A 9,413-nucleotide genomic window follows, 5' to 3' on the forward strand; every position below is an offset into this window, starting at 1 on the left:
CAGCAAATGACTCCCTTTCTATCTAAAAATAACCTTATGAATCCTTTCCAATCCGGTTTTCGCCGTGGTCATAGTACGGCTACTGCCCTCGTTCAAATAACGGACGACATCAGACTTGGTATGGACAAGCAACTGATTACAGTGCTGGCACTGCTGGATATCAGTAATGCATTTTGCACTGTAGACTTTGATATTTTACTAGCTATACTACGTTCTCTTAACATATCTCCTAAGGTGACTGACTGGTTTCATTGTTACTTGCGAGGGCGTCGCAGCGCGTATATACTAATGGTCGTAACTCAGACTGGTGTATGCTAAGCGCTGGTGTCCCGCAAGGTGGCGTGTTGTCTCCTCTATTATTTTCTATATTCATTTCCTCTATCACTAATCACATTTCTTCTCTCTACCACTTGTACGCAGATGATCTCCAAATATATTCACAGACACAATTCAGCGGGCTCTCGGACACCATTGATTTAATAAACAAAGATTTGATGCACATAAGTCAATGGAGTAAATCTTGTGGTCTAAGAGTTAATCCCACAAAAACAAAGGTGATTATCATTGGTAGCCCGAGACATATTTCACGGATTGACTGGAAACAATTACCACCTGTCCTTTTTGATGGCGTCTGCATACCAATCTGTGAAACAGCAAAAAATCTCGTCGTTATCTTTGATAGGCACCTTTCTTGGGCACCTCAAATAAATGAGGTTAGTAAAAAATTGTTTTCATCCTTTGGCTCACTGAGAAGATTGAAAAACTTTTTACCCATTCCAACTAAAGTTACGCTTGCACAATCTCTCCTTCTACCGATTCTTGACTATGCCGACACTTGTTATACAAGCTTAAGTGAGGAGCAATTAAATAAACTTGAGCGATTACAAAACCTATGTATACGGTTCATATTTGGTTTACGCAAATATGATCATGTTTCCGAATTTCGCCAAAAGCTCAAGTGGCTCCCTATTCGCCTTCGCAGGAATACTCACATTTTATCTCTTCTTTACTCTATTCTTTTTAATCCAGCGACACCCTTCTATCTTAAAAAGCGTTTCACTCTCCTTAGGGAGACTCATAAGCGTGCTCTTCGCTCGAATGAAAATTTAATTCTCTCCATTCCTTCTCATTCTTCTTCTTACTATTCTAAGTCCTTCACTGTCGAAGCTTCTCGACTTTGAAATACATTACCCTTAGCTGTAAGGCGCGCACAGTCATTAGCCGTTTTTAAAAGTATGGTTAAGGACTTTTACTTATCGCATTAGTTATTCTAAGCAGTCGTTGTTGTTCTTAATTTCTTGTTTAGTTAATATCTCCTATTTTATTATATAATAGGTTGGGGAAAAAGTTTCTTCGTATTTTATATGAAAATTCAAAAAGTTTTTTTTATAGTTTATTTACATTTGACTCAAGTATGTAGGTGCCATTTTGTTCCATAACTTTTTGCCATCTTGTTGGTAGTGACATGATCCCATTGCTGTAAAAATGTTGGGGCTTCTGATCGAAAAACTGTGACAAGTGGTTTTGGCAGTCCTCTCGTGATGTTAACCTGACACTGCCTAAGGAATTCTGCAGAGACCGAAACAGATGAAAATCTGAAGGTGCAAGGTCAGGACTATACGGCGGATGCATTAATACCTCCCAGCCAAACTCTCGTAATTTTTGTTGAGTGGCTAAAGATGTGTGAGTTCTAGCGTTGTCATGGTGAAAAACCACACCCCTTCTGTTGATCAATTCTGGCCGCTTTCTCTCGATTTCTTGCTTCAATCTCATCAATTGTTCGCAATACAGTTCTGAATCGATGGTCCTGCCGGGCGGCTGTTACCGCCTCATAATGAATGATGCCCTTCCAATCCCACCATACACACAGCATTACCTTGTTGCGAGTTAATCCGGGTTTTGCCACAGTCTGTGAAGCTTGACCGGCCTTTGACCACGATCTATTTCGCACGTTCTTGTCGTATGTGATCCACTTTTCATCACCAGTTATCAGCTTCTTCAAAAATGGTTCGGTTTCATTACGTCATAATAAAGAATCACAAATGAGTACACGGTTCATTAGGTTTCTTTCAGTGAGTTCATGAGGCACCCATATATCGAGCTTTTTTGTGTACCCAGCTTTATTCAAATGAGTCAAAACCGTTTTGTGGTCAATTGCCATTTCTTCAGCTACATCGTAACTACTAATATGCCGATCTTGCTCCACTTTTTCAAAAATGGCATCAATTTTGTCCGTAACAGGGCGACCAGAGCGAGATGCATCTTTGATATCAAAATTTCCGGCTTGAAAACGCTTAAACCAAACTTGCGCTACTCTCACAGATACTGCATTAGGTCCATAAACATCACAAATTTTTTTCGCGGCTTGAGTTGCATTTTTACCTTTTTTATAGTAAAATTTTAAAATGTATCGAATTTCTTCTTTAGATTCACTCATTTTAACAACAACAATTCCTAATTTGAATTTGGAAGTGCCTTCTTTAAAATTAAAACTTTTTAATGAAAGCAAAACCAGCCAGATACAAATGGTATAGCCAAAGAGATTTTATTACAAGTTCATACATACTATATGCGAAAAGACTTTTTCCCCAACCCAATATATTTTATGTATTTATTTATGTATGTATTTAATATAGTATATATTTATATTTATAGTATATATATTCATTGTTATTTGTGTATTGTATACTATTCTATTAAGTATTTATACTATATATATATATATGTAAAAAGTTATTGTACCCTTCCCATTAATATCAATATCATGATCCTTTACCCAAAGGTTGCCTGGAAGAGATCGCTGCTTAGCGATAAGGCCGCCTGTTGCACCTCATGCAACTTTTATGTAACTAAAATGTTATTTTTTAGTTGTAAGATTGGGTGCAATAAAGAATAAATAAATAAATAAATAAAATAAAGATAAAATAAGATATTGATAATGCAATTTTGTATATGTGTAAGCATTTACGAAGTGCCTGAGTTCCGTGTGGACGCGTGCGCGCGCGCGTGTGTGCGTGTGTGTGTGTGTGTGTGTGTGTGTGTGTGTGTGTGTGTGTGTGCGTGTGTGTGTGTGTGCGTGTGTGTGTGTGCGTGTGTTTTTGAAGATAAGTTTTTAACAAGAATTTTCTGTATTTAGATGAAATTAGTTCTTAAATGAAGTCAGGTTTTAACAATTTTTCAGTATCATCATACGATAACATTTTAAAAAAATTATGAAGTGATATCTTGAGATTATATTTAGAAAGGTCTTTTACAACAATTTTTCTAGATATTTTATTATATAGGTAAGGTGCCAAATAGAGATAGAATGATTTAGAGAAGGCTAGTTTGTACTTTGGTTGATCATATAGTCTATCATGTCGCCTCTTATTTTGGGATGCAGTACATAGCTTACTATGTTGCATCATCAATATATCTTTTATATATATTTGCCGAACGGTTAAAAAAGGCAAGTTTTTATATAGTGAGTCAGTAGGATGCACATACTCTTTAAAGGCTATGACCTTCAATATAGCCCTTTGAGCTCGTTCTAGTGTAAGCATTAAATTTTGACTTGCTCCACCCCATACAGAAATTCCATAACTTAATAGGGAATAACAAAAGGCGTAATAAATTGAGGTCAGCAGTTTTATATCACAAACATACCTGAGATTTTTAAAAATTAATATTAATTTTCTTATACGTCCACTTAACCCTGATATATGTTCTTTCCACCGTAAATGGTGGTCTATTGTTATTCCAAAGTATTTTATAGACTCCGTTTGATCCAGTTTTTCACAGTGACATGCTTTGTCCGTTGTATAATTACTACAATGATGGGCTTTTATAACAATGGAGTCTAATTTTGGTTGGTGATTTACGTGTATACTAAAGTTAATAAATTTCGTTTTTGCTATATTAATCGTCAGGAGGTTATAGTCAAGCCATAGAGTTATGGCCCGCAAATCATCATTAGCATGTTTGCATAATTGATCCCATGATTTTCCATTAGAGATTATAACAGTGTCGTCAGCAAAATATATTAATGTAGAATGTTTAAGAGGTAGTTTACATAAATCATTAATATAAATCAGAAATAGCGTCGGACCCAGAATACTTCCCTGAGGGACGCCGTATTCTATAATCATCTTTCTAGATGGTAATCTGTCTTTTTAGTAATATGTTTAGTTATATTTTTATATGTTACAATCCCATAGAAAGGGCCACCATAACACATGCATGATATGTTAAAGTTGAATGACATACTACAGTTATAGTATCATGTTTTGTTTTGGCTAAACAATACAACATTTATTACTAGTTATGAAATTATGTGTCGGTCTTAAGCCGACATATTTCGTCATTAATTTTTAAGTTACAAAAACCTGGGAATGCAAGCATGTCTGTTAATGCTTTTTTATATCGAATATGTTGCCACGTAGACGAATTAAAATGTTGTATTTCTATTAATAGTTTCAACGTTGTTCATCGGCTGGTTTTAACACTTTTTTCTCATCGAAATTAGTTTTGCAGATTTTGGTGTACTAGTACAAGGATTGATCAAGAAATCGCCCTTACTCTGTTCAGGTTGCTCAAAGACGTCATTAGTTTTACCGGTTACATTTGTGTTTAAAGATAAAGCACATTTTTGTTGCATAATTAAATTAGTTAGGAAACTGACCTGTTCGTGTAACACGTCGATCCGTGAATCGACTGTTACCTGAGCATCACGTTTAGATTTCTTGCGCGGAGGTTCAGAGTCGCTGCTTGCCGCATCGCTGGAGCAGGAAGACTCATCCTCCCCGCGTCCTTGGTCCCTCTCGGTCGTCGGTGAATCGGAGTCATTTGGCCGGTTTGCCTCGATGGCTTCATCCACCTCACTCGGCGCGTGATTCATTACGGTGCACTCGACTTACTACCTTTACACTTATAACTTTTACACGTTTTACGGTGCACTCTCGTTAAACATCAAAAACACTGATAGGTATTGATGTAATATTGGTTCACTAACACTTCGGAAAATTATTTTTCTAAATATTCTACGGATTATTTAAATACTTTCAGAATACGACCGCACTCGGCGAAAGAACACAACGCTATGACGATCAAAGCGCCAAGGGTTAACCGTGTCCTAGCTGGATTTTCTACTACCGTCATTTAGTATAGGGTAGCTGTACCACAGATAACATATTCAAAAGACCGTTACTAAATGGCTAAGTATACACTGCTTCTTCACATGCAATGCTGTATGTTTTTTGGAGGCACATCAATATTTAAATATTGACAAATATCCAGTGTTTAATCGTTTTTTATAAAACAAAAGAACAAAATAGATTTTAATTAAAACTTCTTTTTAAATAAGTTTTTTAAATTATAAGTGATAACTCAAAAATGGTTCACTTTTGGATTATGCAGAGAGATTATGCAGATGCGGGTTAGAATTATTGCAAATAGTCACCCCTATCACCTCCTAATGGATATACGTTGAGTTACCAATAACCCTGTATAGATACTTCGGGATACCTTGTTTTACTATACCAAATAACAAAGTAGAAAAATGTAGTTGTCTACTGTCTCCATTTTTAAAATCCTTGCATTGTTAATATATGGTGTAACATGTGTCTGAGGCGGAATATCAAAACAGTAACTAGCACAGACATTTTGGACTCTCTGAATTAGTTGTTTCGTGTGTGATAGAAGTTTAGGACCGGCCACCGTGTCAGCGTAATTCAATTTGGACATTATCAATGACTCGCACAACCTAATTCTTACATCTGTACTTATAAATTATCTAATACGATAAAGAACTTTTAGACGGTAAAAACAATTTTTACAACACTAACGTAGTGTGAACTTATGAAATCTTAGATTTTCATCTATAAGTAGTCCTAGATTTCGCGCTTCCGTAATTCTATCAATTCGTTCACCCTTGATACATATTGCTAAACCCCTATGTGAAATTCTGTTACTGAAATTACTCGTACCTAATATCATGTATTTCGTTTTTCTTGCATTCAGAGTTAGTGTGTGTGATACTGACCAGTTTGCGATGCGTTCTAAATCGTCATTTAATTTTTTGACACCGAATTATCAGTAACATCATCACATTATCATATTATCAGGTTTGAATGAGATATATATTTGTATGTCATCAGCAAACATATGGTAGTTGCAATTTTGTATGGTTTTGCATCTGCACTATTCATGGCATAAAGGAGGGGCCCAAGGATAGATCCTTGTGGAATACCTCTGGTTACTGCATTGCAGTCCGAAAACTGTTTAGTGCCATCCTCTTGCGATGTCTCAACAATCTGACCTAAGTAACTTTAAGGAGGTTTTGTCTAGATGGGAAAAGGTTTAATTGTCGATGCACAATATGTTCAAATACTTTAGATAGGAAAGGAAGTATGGAAATAGGACGGTAATCGGAAAAGCGGGAGGGATTTGATTTTTTAGGTAAGGGAATAACTTGGGCATCTTTCCAGGAAGAGGGAAATGATCCAGTAGAAATGGAGTAATTGAATATACTTTTAATAATAGGAACTAGGATGTCCATAATGGGGATGATCATCTTACGACTAATGGAGTCAGTACCGATAGCATCAGAGTTCACCCCTACAATACCTCTCTCAACATCACTATCAGTGATATGACAAAAAATGAAAGCTGGATAATTAGAAGTGGGTAAAGCTAGAATTTGATTTTTAGTATTTAATTTCGTGGCATCATCGAAAGAGCAAGAAGACGAGAAGTGCTGATTAAGCTGATTCAAATCAATGTTACTAGGATGATTATTATGACGTGCTTTCCCAACTCCAATAGTTTTTAGAAATTTCCAAACTCGGCCAGTATCTTCTTCGTCGAGTATTGATTTATGAATGTGGCGTCGTTGTTTAACTCTACACAACCTGTTGCAACGGTTCCGAATATTTTTATAGCTGATTCTATTTTCATCAGAATTATCGGCCTTGTATTTTGATTAAGCAATGTTTTTTTTGTGTTGCAATGTTTTAATGTCCTGCGTAAGCCAGGGAGCAGGAAGATGCCGAAGCCGAACAGGTCGAATAGGGGCATGTTTGTCATATAATTGTACTAGAAGTGTGTTGAAATTTGCCACTCGGTTATCAATATTATAATCAGTGACAACATCATTCCAATCAATTTTTAAAGCATCCTCCCTTAAATGCTCTAAATTCATACCACTAAAATTGCGCTGCAGAAGGATTCTCGATTTGGCTTTAGGGGGCGTATTCTGTAGGAAAGATAAATCAAATTATGATAGGAGAAGGCTTCAGCAGAGCATTGGCCATGCTTAGCGACATAATCTGTGGAAGAAACAACAATAAGATCTAGAAGAGACGGGTACAGTTAGGGAAACAGTGAGTTGCAGAAAGTATACTCCCTGTATATGAATATTGGTAGATTGGACTAGTGATCTTAGCCGAGAAGAGCGAGAGTCAGATTTTAAAAGGCACGTATTAAAATCTCCATTATAATAGAATGTTGATACAGTGGAATATACTGGTCTAGAAGGGATTCAAAGGTAGCAAAATAGTCAATCATTGAATTGGGGCCATAAAACATACCGAGTAAAATTTTAACTTTCGAAAATGCTAGTTCAATGATTAAATATTCTACTCCTTGTGTTGCTTGAGCACTAGACGTGCTCAAGCAACACAATGATGATCGTAAAGGACAGGTGGGAGCGAAGATAAATAGCAACGCCTCCACCAGTACGATTAGGACGATCATTCCGAATAAGTTGGAAACCAGGGAGAACATAAGATGAAGAGGACAAACATGGTTTAAGCCATGATTCTGATATCAGAATAGCATGGATATTCCTGTTATCAAAACTCAACATATCTTGATAATGTGCAGGAATTCTCTGAGCATTGATGTGTATGTCGGCGCGAAACCACGAATTTAAGAAAAACACGTGTCCAGAAATGATTATTTTAATAATTTAAAACTGTTTCATTGTTAAATGAATAATTTTTAGTGAATTTTGAAATGTTAAATTACTCTGAAATATTTTAATGTTTGTAAACAGTTGTTATGTTGAGTGAATAAGTCTACCCACCTATTTTGGTTATAAAAGATCAAGCACCCGCCGGTATCGACAGACTTGGTCGAGCCGTCGGAGCGATCGGACAGTCTCATATTGGAATAAATCAGAGAGGATTATTTCCTGAGTTTTATTTCATACCACCGAAGATGGTTAAAGATCGAAACTCTGCCACTCGTGACGTCAGCTGTGCTGACGTCATGTTTTTTAAAAACGCGCTCGGACATGCTTCTTCGTTATGTATAATATTAAAGTTTTTCATTACACCCGATAAAACAGAATCGAGTGTTTTATTAAGAGTGAGAAGACTGTGAAAGCTACAGTTTGTGCTCAATTCATTAGATGAAGACAGTGAGAAAAAAGAATCATCGAGGCTTATATCTTGACATGTCACAGTAAAAAAGAAAAAATATATGTATTTATATATAATAACTAAAAATAATAATTACAATAAATAATAAATATATAAAAATAATTATAAAGTGTACAATGTCCCACCAGCAACAAAGTCTTGTTATAATAACCTTAAAGTTACAGGTTTGTAGTTATACAACATCATATAACAAAAATAAATAAAATTTTAACAAAAAGAAAAAACGACTTCAAACAAAACACTATCTTAAAACAAATGAATATGTACTAAAAAGTAACAAAAATAATTGCGTATTCAACATATTTTTAGAGTCCTCTTAAGTAAAATGAAATGAAAAATATTAGACTACTTAAAAGTCGATTTACGATTATATAATGTAGTTATAATTATTGCTATATTTGGAGTCGGTGTCAGCCAAGAAAACCCTAAAGTATATCTATAAAAAAACAATACGAGAATACTTTTACAAATATGTTTTTTACAAATTACCTTTTATACAATAATATACTGGATCAATCAAGGGGCTCGTATCGCTTCTTTCTTTTGATTGTTGGGGCAAGGGCACCGTGGCTGACACCGGCTCCAAAAATAACAATAACTATAACTACATTATAGAATCGTAAATCGACTTTTAAGTAGTCTAATATTTTTCATTTCATTTTACTTAGGAGGACTCTAAAAATATGTTGAATACGCAATTATTTTTGTTACTTTTTAGTACATATTCATTTGTTTTAAGATAGTGTTTTGTTTGAAGTCGGTTTTTCTTTTTGTTAAAATTTTATTTTATGCCTAACAGCTGACCCCTAAATTGCGAACTAACTAATGCCACAAGACGCTTATAAAATGTACCAGAATTAACACTAATACCAGATATTTTTATTCAATCTCACCGAATAATATTAATATATCAAAACATGTAACGTTAAATGTTACAAACCGTGGCTGAAAATGAGACGCGCGTGAAAGATACGGTAACATTCATTACCTCGT

This window comes from Vanessa cardui, chromosome W (genome assembly GCF_905220365.1).
Source record: "Vanessa cardui chromosome W, ilVanCard2.1, whole genome shotgun sequence".
NCBI lineage: Eukaryota > Metazoa > Arthropoda > Insecta > Lepidoptera > Nymphalidae > Vanessa > Vanessa cardui.